Source organism: Bubalus bubalis, chromosome 6 (genome assembly GCF_019923935.1).
Source record: "Bubalus bubalis isolate 160015118507 breed Murrah chromosome 6, NDDB_SH_1, whole genome shotgun sequence".
Lineage (NCBI taxonomy): Eukaryota > Metazoa > Chordata > Mammalia > Artiodactyla > Bovidae > Bubalus > Bubalus bubalis.
This window is the reverse complement of record NC_059162.1, coordinates 32872461-32892515: the sequence shown is the minus strand read 5'-3', so window position 1 is coordinate 32892515 and position 20055 is coordinate 32872461. Positions and strand designations below refer to the sequence as shown.

Here is a 20055-nt window from a genome sequence, read left to right as displayed (position 1 = left end):
TAGCCATTCCCTTTTCCAGGGCATCTTCCCAACCCAGGGATTGAACCCAGGTCTCCCACATTGCAGGCAGATTCTTTACCATCTGAGCCACCATACTCAGCGAATTTAGATGGCCTCTAAAAATGTATCTAGCCCAAATTCCCATAGTTACATTTCCAAGCAGCTGCTTTAGGATAGTTTTAAAAGATCACTGTCCATTGGTGGCCTAGGAAGCTCTCCACCAGGACTAATCTGAACCTGTTGATAGCTGGTTGGTGACAAGTTACAGAAAATTAGTGTGAACTCTAACATGCTTCAGATGAATAAACCCAATTTTTATCTTTGGTCACCACATTTGGTACTTGGCAAATGTCTGTTGTGTCCCACATAGTTAGGCACTGTGAAGGAGCCATGGGGTTTTCAAAAGAAAGAAGACCCCCTTGCAGCCCCAACCAGTAGGAATGGAGACTCATCCACAGTGATGAGCACACTTCACATTTAGTAAATGCCATCTGTATTGGGTGGCTCCTGCACCCAAGAGATGACAATTTACTTATGTAATATTAACTTTCTATTTTGAAACAATTTCAACTCTGGGACTTCATTTCCTGTTCTTTTAATGTGGTTCAGTATATTGGAGTTGGATAAGAAAGCTGGGTCACAGAAAGGCAGGCTGTCTTTACTGGTTATTAATGTTGGCTGCAACAGACAAATGCAGTACACCAGTGACTTAACACAATAAAAGTTTATTTTTCATGTCACCATTAGATACAACTCAGTGATCTTTCTCCATCTTGTAGCTCTGCCATCTGGAACAGGCAACCTCCAAGGTCGCAGCAGGGAGTGAGAGCGTGAGGATGCACACTGGTTCTTTTTTTTTTTTTTTTTTTTTAATTTTATTTTATTTTTAAACTTTACATAACTGTATTAGATTTGCCAAATATCAAAATGAATCCGCCACAGGTTTACATGTGTTCCCCATCCTGAACCCTCCTCCCTCCTCCCTCCCCATTCCATCCCTCTGGGTCGTCCCAGTGCACCAGCCCCAAGCATCCAGTATCGTGCATCGAACCTGGACTGGCAACTCATTTCATACATGATATTTTACATGTTTCAATGCCATTCTCCCAAATCTTCCCACCCTCTCCCTCTCCCACAGAGTCCATAAGACTGTTCTATACATCAGTGTCTCTTTTGCTGTCTCGTACACAGGGTTATTGTTACCATCTTTCTAAATTCCATATATATGCGTTAGTATACTGTATTGGTGTTTTTCTTTCTGGCTTACTTCACTCTGTATAATAGGCTCCAGTTTCATCCACCTCATTAGAACTGATTCAAATGTATTCTTTTTAATGGCTGAATAATACTCCATTGTGTATATGTACCACAGCTTTCTTATCCATTCATCTGCTGATGGACATCTAGGTTGCTTCCATGTCCTGGCTATTATAAACAGTGCTGCGATGAACATTGGGGTACTCGTGTCTCTTTCCCTTCTGGTTTTTTCAGTGTGTATGCCCAGCAGTGGGATTGCTGGATCATAAGGCATGTCTATTTCCAGTTTTTTAAGGAATCTCCACACTGTTCTACTAGAACTAATCAATGACTATAGTAAAGTTGCAGGATATAAAATCAACACACAGAAATCCCTTGCATTCCTATACACTAATAATGAGAAAACAGAAAGAGAAATTAAGGAAACAATTCCATTCACCATTGCAACGGAAAGAATAAAATACTTAGGAATATATCTACCTAAAGAAACTAAAGACCTATATATAGAAAACTATAAAACACTGGTGAAAGAAATCAAAGAGGACACTAACAGATGGAGAAATATACCATGTTCATGGATTGGAAGAATCAATGTAGTGAAAATGAGTATACTACCCAAAGCAATCTATAGATTCAATGCAATCCCTATCAAGCTACCAACAGCATTCTTCACAGAGCTAGAACAAATAATTTCACAATTTGTATGGAAAAACAAAAAACCTCGAATAGCCAAAGCGATCTTGAGAAAGAAGAATGGAACGGGAGGAATCAACCTACCTGACTTCAGGCTCTACTACAAAGCCACAGTCATCAAGACAGTATGGTACTGGCACAAAGACAGAAATATAGATCAATGGAACAAAATAGAAAGCCCAGAGATAAATCCACGCACATATGGACACCTTATCTTCGACAAAGGAGGCAAGAATATACAATGGATTAAAGACAATCTCTTTAACAAGTGGTGCTGGGAACTCTGGTCAACCACTTGTAAAAGAATGAAACTAGAACACTTTCTAACACCATACACAAAAATAAACTCAAAATGGATTAAAGATCTAAACGTAAGACCAGAAACTATAAAACTCCTAGAGGAGAACATAGGCAAAACACTCTCTGACATACATCACAGCAGGATCCTCTATGACCCACCTCCCAGAATATTGGAAATAAAAGCAAAAATAAACAAATGGGACCTAATTAACCTTAAAAGCTTCTGCACATCAAAGGAAACTATTAGCAAGGTGAAAAGACAGCCTTCAGAATGGGAGAAGATAATAGCAAATGAAGCAACTGACAAACAACTAATCTCGAGAATATACAAGCAACTCCTACAGCTCAACTCCAGAAAAATAAATGACCCAATCAAAAAATGGGCCAAAGAACTAAATAGACATTTCTCCAAAGAAGACATACAGATGGCTAACAAACACATGAAAAGATGCTCAGCATCACTCATTATCAGAGAAATGCAAATCAAAACCACTATGAGGTACCATTTCACGCCAGTCAGAATGGCTGCGATCCAAAAGTCTACAAGTAATAAATGCTGGAGAGGGTGTGGAGAAAAGGGAACCCTCTTACACTGTTGGTGGGAATGCAAACTAGTGCACACTGGTTCTTAACTGCCTTGGCCTGAAAGTGACAGAGGCCACTTCTGTTTATATTTCATTGGCAAATATGTAGTCACATGGTCCTAACCCAAATAAATGGGGTGCTGGGGAAGTTAGAGGATCCCATGGTATTTGGTGAGGACTAACTTGGATATGGTAAGGCCACATAGCAAGTTTATGACTTGAATAAAATTAGGAATCAGACTTCCTGATTTCCAATCTTTCATTTTCTGCTGTGAACCATGCTGTCTGATCTTCCTGTTCAAATGAAATATGGTGTTTAGGGATCAATTCAGAGCATTTTGAGGGCCAGGGAATCTGGAGTCAAAGATTTGAGCTTAGAGTCTGGGGGCCATGCTATAGCATCCCATGCAGTTTTCAAATGTATCTTTTCATAGATTGACTGGATCAGAATCACCAAACCAAGAAGAGACAACATGTGTGAGGAGTCATGAACACCCAGAACGATGGAAATCCACTTTGGAGGAAGGTGTTGGTTGGAGGTGGGGAAGGAGAATAGATCTAGGAAATTCCCCACTGTGAAGTATTCTCAGGGCCAACCAGACTGCAGGCTAATAATGTAGCCATTCTTCAACTCATATTTGTTAAATATTTTCCTAATTATTTAGAAGAAAAGATGAATGCTGTATAGAAAAAAGACGAAAAGAAGACAGCAGACAGATGGCACACATTCTCAATGGTCCCAAACAATTTATCTCTGGTCCAGATGGGCTCTTTTATCTTGCAGAACAGAATCTCTGTAGTTAAATGGACTCACCCTTTAGAAATCAGTTAGTAATCTTGAGCATAACTCTTAAGAGTCACTCCCTCAACCCCAAGGTAATTTATAGAATTTTAAAATTCTGGAAATACAATTTTCTCCATCTTGCTACCTTCCTGAGAATGTTTTAGTGTCCATTATTGTTTGGTGCCTTATGCTTCCTCTGGAGACCAGCTTTGGATCCCCAGATGCATTAATGGAATGGTCTGGACATGGGCATCTGTTGCCTCCTTTCATTTAGAATACCCGTGTCCAATCTCCCTGGCTTAGTGTGTATTATCTACAGAAAGAGTCAGCTTTGACTTCTGTTTATTTCATCTTGACCTAAATTCTGTACCTTCAGCTACCATTTCTGCAAGGCTTTGAGACACTCTTTTCTCAGCCAGAGCCACCCCGAGACATCCAGGATGTCTCAAGCATCACCAGGAACCTGCAATGATGATGCTCCGAGTGGGAAATGTTTATGCAAGAAGAGAAGTTAATGTAGTTAAGAGAACTTTGATTTTTGTATTTCTTGACTTACTTAAAGAACTCTACTCAGCAATACATTGTCATAATTTTATATGGAAGGCATTAACACACACACACTGATAGATTCCTGTCTTGGTTACTGGAAGAGAAAGCAGATGAAATGATGGAATATTGTCTTCCATTTGTACATGTCAAAGAATATGAAACAAGAATATGTGCCTTTAAGTAGATTCTTTTCTTGTATAAGTTCTGCAATTGGAATTTGGTATACTCAGGAAAAAATCAGTTACTTGTTTTTATCTCACACAGCTGTGAGAAAATGAGCCTGCTAAACTATACAAAATGATTGAGAACATTTGTTTCTCAGCATTTCAGATTGGCTGGTGGCAACACAGAATGATCTGGTCTTTAGGCAGTACTTTTCCAAGCCTTCCTCTTGCTTATAAAGCCTTACATAGAATCTGTAAATGTTTGAGATACACTTATTTGATTTATTCACAGAAAAAGGAATTTACAGAGATTTCCTCAAAAAAAGAGAAAAAAGTAAAACATGTTGTTAGAAAACAGGGCCCTTACCCCACTGCAGGACAGAACCATCCTTATAAATAGATGAGTTTTTAATTCCCTTATTAATTTAATTAATTAGCTCATGAATTCCCTATTTCATTTTTCAAATAGATGTTGGGTATGTTCTACCACATGTTTTACCACTGCTTTATTTTTTATTCTTAATACCTAATAGTAAAACGTCAGGAGATTTTATTATTAAACACTATACAGATCATGTTTTTTTTTTCTTCTCTTGGTAGCAGAGCTTTTCCACACTTTCTAGTATAAAATTGCATACAGTGAGTTCAAGGACACACATAATCCCTGCTGTGTGAGTGTGTGCTTGTGAGAGAGAAGGGTTCAAAGTGAAAGTGAAAGTGAAGTCGCTCAATCGTGTCCTCGACCCCATGGACTGCAGCCTACCAGGCTCCTCTGTCCATGGGATTCTCCAGGCAAGAATACTGGAGTGGCTTGCCATTTCCTTCTCCAAAGGGTTCAAAAGCTCATGCAATCAATTGTGGGAAGTGGCAAAGGAGCTTTCATAGTACCCAAGGGCCTGATCACATGTTTGCAACATTAAGCAGTTCTTTTCAGGGGTCATTCCCTTTCTTTAGTCCTTTGGCCCATCTTAGGGGGTCTGTCTAGTCAAGGCTATGGTTTTTCCTGTGGTCATGTATGGATGTGAGAGTGGGACTGTGAAGAAAGCTGAGCGCCTAAGAATTGATGCTTTTGAACTGTGGTGTTGGAGAAGACTCCTGAGAGTCCCTTGGACTGCAAGGAGATCCAACCAGTCCATTCTGAAGGAGATCAGCCCTGGGATTTCTTTGGAAGGAATGATGCTCAAGCTGAAACTCCAGTACTTTGGCGAAGTGTTTCATGCGAAGTGTTGACTCATTGGAAAAGATTCTGATGCTGGGAGGGATTGGGGGCAGGAGGAGAAGGGGACGACAGAGGCTGAGATGGCTGGATGGCATCACTGACTTGATGAACGTGAGTCTGGGTGAATTCCGGGAGTTGGTGATGGACAGGGAGGCCTGGAGTGCTGTGATTCATGGGGTCGCAAAGAGTCGGACACGACTGAGCGACTGAACTGAACTGAACTGAGGGAAATTTTGGCATCCCATCCTATTCTCACCCTCCTATTGAAGGTTGGACTATTGTTTTTCTTTCTTATCATTTTGCCCACTCCACCAAACCTAGATTTCTCTGTATTGCTGGCCTTACTCCCCTAAGACCACACATCTCTCTTCCTGTGCACCCTATTGTGTATCTGTTACCCTGTCCATAGTCTTCATCAGAGCCCTGGCTCAGGTCTCTCAGACTCAAGAAACTGCAATAAGCTGCCTTGGAAATGAACTCAAAGAAATATTTTTCCAATGTGACTGCATTCCATGACCAGAAGCAGAGGCAGGCCGGAGAAGGAAAGATGCAAGCATCAGCAAGTATCTAAGTGCCATTCACTGATATTCACCCTCTGAGAAAGTCAAGACCACTGGAATCTTTGAGATCATCTGGCACAGCCATTTTGTTTCACAGAAAAAGATACTGAAGACTATAGAATTGGGAGACTGACCTAAATCCTCACAGCTAAGAAGCACCTAAACAGCCCTGATCTCTTGACTCCTGACCCAGTGCTCTTCTGCCATGCAGAACTGCCTCTATAGCTAATTGCTATCTTGCTGCCCAAGACTGAGGCTTAAAGAGGGGTCTCCTATTTCCACCAAGAGCAAAGCAGCCGTAGCTTTCTACTGTGATAAACTGGCTCTGTGGCCAGTTTACCACCAGTGTAACTCTTTGAAGCTGAATGCAACCCCCACAAAGTCATGGAATCAAGAGTGTTGGAATCAGCATCACTAGGCAGCTCTTAGAGGGCTCTTCTCAACCCCCTGAGTTATTGCCCTGGTGGTTCCCAAGAATGCCAGAAAGTCCTCAACATTTTTAGAAGCTTGTTTTTTGAATTTGTACCTGCTGATTAAATAATTGAAAAAAGCTACTGAAGCACAAACATAATCTCACCCTGTGTTAGTCATTCCTGGATGGGGAAGAGGGAATCATGTTAATGTTGGCAATTTCTATTCTGCTCATGTCTCTGGAGCCCATCACTCTGGCCCACAGAGCATGAGCTCATGAGCTCATGGTTTAATTGGGTTAGAAATTAAATGAATGCTCTTTTTCTTCCAAAGGAGAAGGAGAACCACCCCATACCAAGACTAGCAATTAAAACTGGAAGAAGATACTTGGCAGGAGTGTCAGCTGTGAGGCACACTTGCAGTGGAGAGAAACAAAAGCTCTCACCTGCAGAATGAGCCAGACAGTTCGAGAGAAGAAAATCCTCAATGTTGATAGGTGTGGGGGCTGATATGGATTTACAACAATCTAGATAAACTCAAAGACAGACATATGAGAGAAAAGAGAGACTAAATTATGCTATACTTATGTGTTTTTGTTCTTCCAGGAAGATGAAAGACACTTCTAAATGGAATGACGAGTTGTTGAAACGATTCTAAAACGCCTTCCAAGTCTAAATTCTGTGATGTCACGTGACACTCAAACCTAACCTTGTGAGCCTATTGTTTCTGATGGAGTTATACTCTCAAAGTGCCTCCATTGTTACTGGGAGTTCCCCCCAAAAAGTGTCTCGTGTGCCCCCAATCTGTCAGCTACAGCCACCATGAGGTACCTTGTACTTGCCCAAGAGCCCCCTAAAATAGCATCACTGCTGGCCCTGCTCAGTCCTGGATATCGTTGTCATCCTGGGGGTTCTACCTCTTCAAGGTTCCAAAGCTGCCAGGCACAGCTGGGGGGAATTTTCTGCTCAGAATCTCAGCAAGCTTCCAAGAAAAAAATTCTAACTTCAGGCCTTCATCTTTCCAGCCCTAAATATTCAGACTCAGTCCAAAGGGATATGTGAACAACTCAATAAGTCAATCTTTACTGATTGCCTGTTATGTGCCTAGCACTTATAGAAGCTGCAGTTGTAGCAATGAATACAGAGACTTGGTCCCTACCTGTATCACTGTCCTTTTATTTTTCCTCTGCCCCTAGCTCTCATTCCTCCAAATCCTATTATCCCACCTTCCCAAGTTACAAAATAAAAGTTCTCGTAGATATTGATAAATGAAAAAGATCTTGGAGAAAATGATACTGGAGAGAAAGGAAGTCTCTGTGGGGCAGTGTTGGAACTTCAGCTCAGCCAGGCAAGATGCCCTGAACATCTGAAGATCCCACGTACCTAAATTGCTGAGACAATGTAATTGTTAATGTACTGGTCAATGTTAACTCAATTTATCTGATAGTGTTAGTATGTGGGAGGAAGGAAGGAGTTTGGAAAGACAGTTTAATAATTACAGTGAATATTTCAGTCTTATATATTTTGTGCATTTGCAAAATATAGTAGGTTTGTGATAAGATATGCCTCTACCTCTCACACTGATTCATTAATTTAGAAAATACTTTTTGGGCATCTATTATATCCCTAACATTGGTCTAGTCAACTGGAATTGTAGCAAAGGACAAGATAGACAATAATGCTTTCTTTTGGAGAGTCTGTCAATAGAATTGATAAACAGGTAAAAATAAACAGAATGTTAGTTAAATGTGCTTGGGAGAAATATGGAACAAGACAAGGCATGGGAAATATTGAGGGAGGGGATGTAGGTGATCAGGGAAGGCCTTTCTCCGAGAGTAACATTTGACCCCTGAAAGTGACAAGGGAGCAAGCCATACAGCTATATCCAAAAAAGTATATTCCAAGCTTCAACAACAGCAAATGCAAAGACCCTGAGGTGAAATGCTGCCTGGAATATTCATGGAAGGACAGTGTGACTGCAGATCAGAGTCAGGGATAAGGCCAGAGACATATGGAGCCAGATCTTGTAGGGCTTTGTTGATCCTTGAAAGGACCTTGACATTATTCTAAGAAGGAAAGTCATTGAAAGTTTTGAGCAGAGAGTGAGGTGATCTGACTTTTGTTTTCACAGCATAATTCTAGCCGCTCTTTGAAGAGTAGACTGAAAGGCCAAGGGAATCTAATTAGCAAACAACTGAGATAATGGAAGTGGGGGGTGATGGAGTGAGTCTTAAATGGGGAAGGGGAAGGTTTGGGTGAAGGGTTTTGGCAGAGGGAGCAAGAAGGAACATGTCATTTTTAAAAAAATAATTCAGAATGTTAATTTCATTATGCCATATTACAACATTTGGTATCTCTGGCAATATAAAGTTCCTGTTTTTGATGATGAAGTCAGTTAATACATGTATAAAATCGACCCCTGGCCTATGGCAACCATTTGATTAGTGCTAGTTATTGCTTTGGAGAAGGCAATGGCACCCCACTCCAGTACTCTTGCCTGGAAAATCCCATGGACGGAGGAGCCTGGTAGGCTGCAGTCCATGGGGTCGTGAAGAGTCTGACACAACTGAGCGATTTAGCAGCAGCAGTAGCAGCAGCAGTTATTGCTTGTTTTCTAAATTTTCTACCATAGCTATTTCTAAAAGGGATTTGATATAGCTAACAACCAACACTGTATCCATAACATAATTGGTTAAAATGAAAATAAAGATCAGAAAATCATGTATAGGAGGAAAGGATTGTAATTGGACCAGAAATTAGATTATTACTGTAATTAAGCACTAATTCAATTTTTGTGTTTCCTGAGAGTCAAGACAAGAAATGAAATCCGATAATTTATAAGATTCTGTCTGACAGAGGAAACAGCAGTTTTTAGGAGACCCAGAATTGTTATTGGCACTAAAATCCCATGGATTCTTAACATAAAGTCTCTGATTATTAGTAGTATATAATGTCCTCAACAGTAATTCAGCAGGTAATACAGAGACACTCTTTGGGTGTTTCTTTTATTGATTCACAATAGAATTGTTACACAATAACTCGGTGGAAACATTAGGGAGATGGCGGAGAAGACAATGGCACCCCACTCCAGTACTCTTGCCTGGAAAATCCCATGGACGGGGGAGCCTGGTAGGCTGCAGTCCATGGGGTCGCTAGAGTCAGACACGACTGAGTGACTTCACTTTCACTTTTCACTTTCATGCATTGGAGAAGGAAATGGTAACCCACTCCAGTGTTCTTGCCTGGAGAATCCCAGGGACGGGAAGCCTGGTTGGCTGCCGTCTATGGGGTTGCACAGAGTTGGACACGACTGAAGCGACGCAGCAGCAGCATGGTGTACTGAAGGACACTAGATGAGTTATCAGAACTAAGCTTCAGGTCCTCAGTACCTGTGTCAGCTTTAGCACACTTAGCCTTTTTGACTTTAGTGTCAGCATCCATAAAATGGGCCCTCTACTAACTCCTTCTCTGTCTACTTGGCAAAATTCTGAGGCGTGAATGAGATGATTCATTTGAATGATACCTTCATCATTCAATCAACAAATATTTACTGAGGGTCCTCTATGTGGCAGTCACTGTTAAGAAGTGTTGAGTGAATAAAAACATCCAGACCCACTCTTCTGAAACTTTTGTTCCAGTAGGGAAGACAAGCACATAAAAAACACATTTACTTTCTGTCTGGCTTACTTCATTTAGAATGATAATCTCTAGGTCCATCCACGAGAGAGGGAGAAATGGAAGGAGAGAAACAGGGAAGTATGATATTGCTTATATGTAGAATCTTAAAAAAGAGATACAAATGAACTCATTTACAAAACAGAAATAGACCAACAGACATAGAAAACATATTTATGGTTACCAAAGAATAAAGGGGGAGGAGAGGGGTAAATGAAGAGGATGGGATTAACAGATACACACTATTATATAAAAACATAGATAAACAACAAGGAGGTACTGTATAGAACAGGGAACTGTACTCAATGTTTTGTAATAGATTATAAGGGAAAAGAATCTAAAAAAGTTTTTTATATATATAAAATATATATATAAAATATATATACTGACTCAAATATGTAATTGAGTCAGTTTGCTGTGTACCTGAAACTAACAACATTGTAAATCAACTATAATTCAATTAAACAACAACAATGACATGTTTACTAAAGTTAAGTGATAACAAGGGGCATACATAAAATTAAAGGAGGACAAGGGGACAAGAGAATGAATCTAGAGTAACAGGGTTAACGTGGGCTCTGGCTGCCATGCCAAAAAGCACCCGCCATCTGCACTTTTGACTGGGGTCTACTTCATGCATTTATTCATTTTTTTCAATAAAAATTTACAAAGCTACTCCCATGGCCTAGAGTTTGGGCAGTCAGTTGAATAGTTGCCAGTTTATTGTCAAATTGATCTCCTCATATCTCCTGACTTGCCACCTTGAGACTCTCCATCCAAGTTGCCTAGGCCTGGTCAGTTCATTTCAGTTCAGTCACTCAATCGTGTCTGACTCTTTGCAAACCCATAGACTGCAGCATGCCAGGCTTCCCTGTCTATCAACTTGTTCAAACTCATGTCCATCGAGTCGGTGATGTAATCCAATCATCTCATCCTCTGTTGTCCCCTTCTCCTCCTGCCTTCAATCTTTCCCAGCATCAGGGTCTTTTCCAAAGAGTCAGTTCTTCGCATCAGGTGGCCCAAGTATTGCAGTTCCAGCTTCAGCATCAGTCCTTCCAATGAATATTCAGGACTGATTTTCTTTAGGATGGACTGGTTGGATCTCCTTGAGGTCCAAGGGACTCTCAAGAGTTTTCTCCAACACCACAGTTCAAAAACATCAATTCTTCGGGGCTCAGCTTTCTCTATAGTCCAACTCTCACATCCATACATGATCACTGGAAAAACCATAGCCTTGACTAGACCAACCTTTGTCAGCAAAGTAATGTCTGCTTTTTAATATGCTGTCTAGGTTGGTCATAACTTTCCAAGGAGCAAGTGTCTTTTAATTTCATGGCTGTAGTCACCATCTGCAGTGATTTTCGAGCCCCCCAAAATAAAGTCTGTCATTGTTTCCATTGTTTCCCCATCTATTTGCCATGAGGTGATGGGACTGGATGCCAAGATCTTAGTTTTCTGAATGCTGAGTTTTAAGCCAACTTTTTCACTCTCCTCTTTCACTTTCATCAAGAAGCTCTTTAGTTCTTCTTCTCTTTCTGCTGTAAGGGTGGGGTAATCTGCATATCTGAGGTTATTGATATTTTTCCTGGCAATCTTGATTTCAGCTTGTGCTTCATCCAGCCAGGAAATTCACATGATGTACCCTGCGTATAAGTTAAATAAGCAGAGTGACAATATACAGCCTTGAAGTATTCCTTTCCCAAATTGGAACCAGGCCTGGTACCCAGCTTTAAAGCCTTGATATGCAGTTGGCCTCAGGTGTTGCTTCCTCTCTTTCCTGGATGAGGAGAGCTCCCTCTCCTTCCTGGTGGCCTGGACTGTGGTCGCATGAATGGGGTTTATGTGAAATCCAGCATGGAAAGAAGGATCATCTGTACCTTTTCTTTTCTTAACGCCCAAACCAATCTTAGAAAATAATGGAAGGCCCTTGCTGCTGTTGCTGTGTGCACGCCCATCTGCCATCTGGTAGCTCCCTAGGCCTGTGGGCTGGATTAGTGGATATCTCTCAAAAGCAGGTCAGTGTCATGGCTAACAGCCATGGTCTCTAATTCAACCTGCCTGGGTTGAAAACTCAGCTCTGCCATTTACCAGCTTTGTGGCCTTGAGTAGGTTTGACTTAACCTGTCTGTAAAGTGGGATGAATGACAACACCTTTCTCATAGGATTATTATAAGGAGTTGATAAGTTAGTATATGGAAAAAACTTGGAATGGCACCTGGAACACATTAGCTATTCACTTGGTGTTAGGTATTATTTCCTGTACCTTTATGACAAACTCTTGCATTGATTCCAGCTCATGATTTATAAAGGACCAGCCCCTCAGATTAAGGCATATTTTTATGCCTCCAATGCAACCCCACAAGGTGGCCTTCCTTTGTTTAGCAAGAAACTTTTTCCACAATGCTTTTCTCTAAGGCAGTGAGTGAGATTTAAAGAGGGAAAGTATAACTTTAAATTGGCCAAATTTTTCTATTTCTCTCCATTTCTTGGGCTATTATCCTTGTGCAAGCTACTTTGACCTTTAGTTTGAACCCTTTCCAGGTCCATGCATCCATTCTGATTTGCAACCCCTAAATTCTGTTCTCTGTTCAACAGACAAAGGAATCTCTTTAAAATGTAAACGTGATCAAGTTACTTCTCTGATGGAAATATCCAATTTCTTCCTATTACTCTTGAGATAAAACCCAAAGGGTTTCCTCTGGGCTACGAGGCCCTGCATAATCTAGCTTGATTATTCTCTCTGGTAGTCAGTCATGCCAAGCACAATTTCTACTTCCTTGTTTTTTTTCCTGCTGTCCCTTCTGTTTGAGTACTCCCTCCAGATCTTTGCATGGATGAAGCCTTATTATTCGGATCTCAGTTCAAACAGAGGCAGTGAAGGGGAATGGTCACAAGCATGACTTTAGAGCCAACCTGCTTGGATCAATAGATCTTGGGCTTCACCACTTTCTAGCTGTGTGACCTTGGAAAAGGTACTCAGCCTCTCTGTGCCCCAGTTTCCCCATCTGTGATAGGTGTGATAATAATACCTACATCATAGGATTTTTGGAGGTCTAAGTGTATTAGCATTTGCTTAAAAAAAAAGTACAGTTTGAATGTTTCTTTAAACAATTGAAATGTTGTTTCTGCAAAAAGTCATTCTTTGGCCTATTCCAAGTTATTACCTTCCCCATTTGGAAGGTGCTCAGTTGTGCCTGACCTTCTGTAACCCTTTGGACTGTAGCCCACCAGGCTCTGCTGTCCATGGGATTTTTCAGGCAAGAATATAGAAGTGGGTTGTCATTTCCTCCTCCAGAGGATCTTCCTGGCCCAGGGATCACACCTGTGTCTCCCGCACTGCAGGCAGATTCTTTACCCTCTGAGCCATGAGGGAAGCCCAAGTTTAGTATTCTCTGGCCCAAGAAAACATAGGAACTTAGTGCCTGAACAGGGACTTGAACCCTGGGCCCTCAGATTAAAAGTCTGATGCTCTACCAACTGAGCTACCCAGGCTCTAACAATGTGAGGGTGTCTCATTTTTCTTTTCTTTGTGGCACTTGCCATTTTCAGTGATCATTTGTTTGTGAATTGATTAGTTCCCCCACTAAATTTTGTTCATGGCAACAAAAATCTTGTCTGCCTTATTCCTTAAGGATCTGTAATCCTGATTCTTAGAACACAGTTTATGTTCTCAATAAACATTCATCAAATGAAAGAACTGGAGTTCAGATTGCTACCAGTGTAGTGGCTTTTTATCTAGATATTTGACCTCATGCATAATATCTATACCTCCTTGCTGTTTGATATACACGCCAAACATTAATGCTGATTATCTTTGGGAGATGGGATTACAATGGATTTATTTTTTCATTTTGTTCATCTATATTACTTTAAAAATAATGAGCATGAACATTTTGTAATTAATATAACTTTAAAATTAAATAATCAATTTAATTTATTTATTTAAATTATTAAAATAAATTATTAAATTTATTTATTTAAATTAAATTTAAATAAATATTTGTGAATGATTTAACACAGATTCATAGTGAGTATTTAATAAATAGCCAATCTTATTATTACTAAGCTTTTCAATAAGCCTGAAAGGGCCTCTTTCCTCTGTGGCCCTGAGCTGCTGACTCCTGCCCCAAACTGAGGCTTGGGACTCAGTCACTACCAGACCCCAGCTGGAATGACCAGCCCACCTCTCCAGCCAGTTTCAGAAATTAGAATAAAAGTGAGCTGAGGGGCTTTCTCTTTTAGACCAGCTCCTTCTCACCCTTTGGAGCCCACGTTCGCCTCCGGATCCTGGTGGATGAGCTTTCAACATTGCTTAGTATGCACCCCACATCCTGCAGGGTGCAGAGAATATTAATATGGCAAATTCCATTGTTTATTTCCCTCCCAAATCATTTTCAGTGGTGAGGAAAGAGATTGTGCCCAGCTGCTGGAATGTAAACAGGAGCAGATCTGCACAGCCCTGGGAGATGGAGCTGATACAAAGCTGTGATTCTTCAGCTAGTGAATTTCCAGCACGAGGGCTTGCCTACCCCTCCCCAACATGGTGGATGGACCAAATGCTTATTATTTGTAGGCTGGGGGAGGGAAGTGGGACACCCCTGGCACAGAGCCATGCACAGCTTGGTGGCTGATGATGCAGGAGGCAGGGGAGCTGGGGTGAGTCCTCATTTTTCATTAGGAATCCTATGGCTTTTATTGTCGTCAGACTATCTGTCAGGGTAGCTGGCTCTAGCCGGTGCTTCTAGGTCCTAATGACCTGCTTTCTATTTGGCCCCCACAGACTGTCCATGATTATGTCTTTGAAGTTTAGCTTGAAATAGTTTGAAAGCCATTGTTGTTCCCAGAGAGCAAAGGAGAAATACAGTCTCTCAGAGCAGGTTAAGGATTCTGCAGCTTTCTCAAAGGGCTTCCCAGGTGGCGCAGTGGCAAAACGAATCCGCTTGCCAATGCAAGACACACAGGTTCGATCCCTGCATCAGGAAGATCCCCTGGAGTAGGAAATGGCAACCCATTCCAGTATTCTTGCTTGGAGAATTCTATGAACAGAGGAGCCTGGCTTGGTTTTCTCAAAAATGGTGACTTACAGGCTGCGGCTATCCGGTCCATCCTACAAAGCAGCGAGTGTCGAGTGTAAGCACAAGAGCACTAGGGTCACGTCCTCTGAGTTCAAAGCCTGATTAGCTGTGTGTCCAAGGGCAAATCTCTGTGTTTTCACTGATGCACCTGTAAAATGGGGCTGGGACTCTGCCTCATTTTTGAGAAATTCAGGAACCTGCAATTTGAAAGATTCCATGACTGCTATGTAGATTCTCAATCTAAAACTGATGTCACTATAAAATTCCAGAGGACAGGCCAGCAGGCATAATCTGGCAGTGTGGGGCCACTACCCCTGTACTAGTGTGCTCAGCTAGAGGTAGATTCCAGGGCGGATCCACAGTCCAAAGTATTGCTTTGGGGCAAGGTGAGTCATTTCAGTCATGTCCGACTCTTTGAAACCCTATGGACTGTAGCCTGCCAGGCTCCTCTGTCCATGGGGATGCTCTGGAGTGGATTGCCATTCCCTGCTTCAGGGGATCTTCCCCACCCAAGGATCGAACCCGTGTCTCTTACGTCTTCTGCATTGGCAACCAGGATTTTACCACTAGCACCACCTGGTATTGTTTTAATCATCTAAAATAAAGCCTGGAAAAGGAGAAACCTACCTACCACAGGTATCTATTCATGGAGACCAGAGCCAGTGGGGGAGATTCTAAGGATAAATTCTAGATTCTATCTTACAGCAACCTCATGCATTCATTTATTCATCCAGCAAATGAAAAAATTTTTAAGAGGCTGCTGCTGTACAGTCCATCCTACAAAGCAGCGAGTGTTGTGTGTAAGCACAGAGCACTACGATCACATTCTCTGAGTTCAAAGCCTGATTAGCTTGTGTCCAAGGGCAAATCTCTGTGTTTTTGCTGATGCATCTGTAAAACAGGGCTGGGACTCTTCCTCACAGGGTTTTGCGAAGAGAAAAGAAGGCAATCTATGTTCAGTGTTTAGCATATTTGGCACTTTCTAAATACTCCATGAAAAGTGAAAGTAGCTTTCACTTTTCACTCTTCTGTCCATGGGATTTTCCAGGCAGAAATACTGGAGTGGGTTGCCATTTCCTTCTCCAGGGGATCTTCCTGACCCAGGGATTGAATCTAGGTCTCCTGCATTGCAGGCAGATTCTTTACTGTCTGAGCCACCAGAGAATCCCAAATATTCCCTAAATGATAGCTATTATCATTATTTCTACAGAAGACACAGAGAAGTTAGTCTTGGTCCCTGACTTTGAGATGCTTGTATGAATGTGCACAGCTGGCAGCATGGCACAGATGACCAGTCGGGTTACCGTATTCCGGGGTAAGTGAGCTTTCCTTGTAACCTTGACATTAAAGTCCCAGCAGTGGAGGCTGCTGCTGGTAGTGGCCTGGCCTTGAACTAGATCTGGTGGCTCACGCCTCTGTTCTCACGGGCATTCACTTCCCATACATCTTGCAGTGTTTGCCTTCTGCCACTTCCTACACTTTCCCCCCTTGAAACCTCCTCCTTTTCTTTCTTAAAACAAAGTAAAAATGTATCACCTGAAACAGAGGCTGAAAAATAGTCCAATCACTGTGGTTCAAAAACAAATTCCTTTTTGGTGGCACTTCTTGGTGAGTGGTTCCCTTCATGACCACGGGGCCTTCCTGGAGCAGAGATAAATGAGCCAATTTGGCTCTTATTTTATGTTTGGACCAAAATAAGTAGGAAATCTTGAATTATAATTTGTTTGTGTGATTATTAACTCATCTAAACATAAATTCCTCACAAACCGTGGTGTTGAAGAGAAATTATTAACCAACCCATTATGTTTAACATGCAGCTCTTTAACAAAAAAAAGCCAGCTAGGACTTCTCTGGTGGTCCAGTGGCTAAGACTCTGAGCTCCCAATGCAGGGGGCCTGAGTTTGACCGCTGGTGAGGAAACTAGATCTCATACGCTGCAGCTAAAAGTTGGAGCAGCTAGATAAATAAATAATAAAATAAACAATTAAAAAATTTAAAAAAGCAGCTAATAATTCATTGAGGGGCCAGTGAAAGTGCTGCTAGCAATAATAGCTAGTGTTTACTGAGGACCTTCCTTGTGCCAATCACTCTTCTAAATATTATGTATATACGAAACCCACTTCATCCTCACATTTGCCCTATGAGATATCTGGTGCTGTAATTATCCCTTTTTACAGATGAAGAAAGTCATCTGTAAAAGTCACAGAGAAGTTAAGAAGCTTGCCCTGTGTTACACAGTCAAAACACATTAGGACCAGGATTCAAACCCAGGCAGATTGGTTCCAGAGTTGATGCTCTTAGCCTCCCAGTAACTCATTCATCACGTGTTTGTTGAGAACCCCCTTGATGCCAGGCACTGTGCTGAGTCCAGAGGGTTCAAAGGAAAACAGGATATAGCGCTTTCCTTTTAGGGGCTGAGTCTGGCTTGAGAGTTGAACACATAAACAAACAGAGCTTAGATTTGAACCCAACCATTCTGGATCCAGAGAGGGGTACTAATTGATGAGTAGGGATTTGCCTATCAGACAGAAAGGAATGAACGGGAAAGCTTTTCCTGGAAAACTGAGAGAAGCCAGACCAGACAAGGGTACCTCCAGATTGCTTTGTGCTGGTTTCCTTTCTTCCACCAAATCCTAGGGAGACTTCCCATTCCTAAACCCACACCATGATCCACTCAGGGATAAAACCAAAACCACCCAAAAGAGATATATCAAACCACATTAGCTTTTTGAGCAGGTCCTTACCTGACCTGAGCACAACAGTATCCTTGAGGCTCAGGTGCTGTTTGATCCCCTTGATATGTGGTTCCCTCTGGAGGGATTTGAGTTTTAATCTGTTTGATTTTTTCTTTTCCCTGAAGATTAAAATCCTCTCCCTCTTGCTCTTGAAATCGCAGATTACTCAGAGATGTGATCCACTACATTTCGCCTGGAGAAGGGGAGGAAGTGGGCTGTCGTCCTGGTGCCGGCTGGCATCTGGACTGCACCCCTCACTCCCCCACACACACCCAGGGAGAATGGCAGGAGGCCAGGTCACACTTAGGATGTCCATTTTACTTTGAGGTTTCTCAGGAAGCTGACTTCGCCCTTCCTTCAATCACCTGGTCAGATAGGTAGATTGCTGCAAGAAAAATCCTCTTGTTAATCCTCAGAGGCCCAAATGCAATATCTCACCCTCCTAGGCCTCCCCTGGAAGCAATAATACACATCTATAGTATTGGTGTGGCTCATATCGTGAGGCGAATAGCAAAAGAGAAGACACTGGTGGGTGAAAAAATGATCTCTAGAGATTTGGGGAGACTGAAGTTGTCAACTTGGGAACCACATGATGTGGAAATCCTTCTTATTCTTTGATGGGTACCAGGCTAGCTTTATTTTTCTATTTCTATTATCTCTTCATTAAGAGGGCTTCCTAGGTAGCACAGTGGTAAAGAATCTGCCTATAATGCAGGAGACACCAGAGACGCAGTTTCAATCCCTGTGTCAGGAGGATCCCTTGGAACAGGAAATGGCAACCCACTGCAGTATTCTTGCCTGGAGAATCCAATGGGCGGAAGAGCCTGGTGGGCTGAAGTCCACGGAGTCTCATAGCCTCATCCATCTCCTCTACGATGAATAAATCTTTTGCTGTAGTCCTGTCCTCTTACCCCAGGGTCCAATGCCTGGTGTGAATATCTATTTATAAATCTCACTGTCCATCTAAACCTGACAAGTCTAGCACCCAGCATAAAAAACAAAACAAAACAAAAACACATTCTCTCCCATTTATGTTCAGTCAATATAGTTATGGACCTCAAAACTTGTGGGTTACCTGGAAACCACTGTTCCATAGTGCTCAACTGTCCTAAACTTCCAGCAGTCTCCTCACAGCAGATGTTTTCTTCCCCTACCCACAGTCAGGTCCCTACCCTGAAATGGGTTACCTCACCATTTGGCTGGACTTCTGAACAGCCTTCCTAAGGGTCCTTCCATCTCTGTCTTCTCCACCCCCACCCCCTGCAGTCCACCCAGCAGCATGGTGCCCCAGAGCTTCTTTGAAAAGACTACTATAATCACATAACTCTCTTCTTCACAAGCACTTGATGGCTTCCTTGTTTTCAGAACAGGGCTTCCAGGATAGCTCAGTTGGTAAAGAATATGCCTGCAATGTAGGAGACTCTGGTTCAATTCCCGGGTGGGAAGATCCCCTGGAGAAGGGATAGGCTATCCACTCCAGTATTCTTGGGCTTCCCCTGTGGCTCAGCTGGTACAGAATCCGCCTGCAATGTGGGAGACCCTAGGTTGGGAAAATCCCTGGAGAAGGGGATAGCTACCCACACCAGTATTCTGGCCTGGAAAATTCCATGGACTCATGGCAAATAGATGGGGAAACAGTGGAAACAGTGGCTGACTTTGTTTTTCTGGGCTCCAAAATCACTGCAGATGGTGATTGCAGCCATGAAATTAAAAGATGCTTACTTCTTGGAAGGAAAGTTATGACCAACCTAGACAGCATTTTGAAAAGTGGAGACATTACTTAGTCAACAAAGGTCCGTCTAGTCAAGGCTATAGTTTTTCCTGTGGTCATGTATGGATGTGAGAGTTGGACTGTGAAGAAAGCTGAGCCCCGAAGAATTGATGTTTTTGAACTGTGGTGTTGGAGAAGACCCTTAAGAGTCCCTTGGACCACAAGGAGATCCAACCAGTCCATCCTAAAGGAGATCAGTCCTGGGTGTTCATTGGAAGGACTGATGCTGAAGCTGAAACTCCAATACTTTGGCCACCCGATGCGAAGAGCTGACTCATT

The 20055-nt window shown here is 42.1% G+C and overlaps 1 non-coding gene across 1 annotated transcript; it reads right to left on the bottom strand.

The window, feature by feature from the left end:
* Positions 1-13614: 13614 nt before the first annotated feature.
* TRNAK-UUU lies at positions 13615-13687 on the bottom strand. Its single transcript has one exon. It is a non-coding gene; the product is annotated as a tRNA-Lys (tRNA).
* Positions 13688-20055: the final 6368 nt, after the last annotated feature.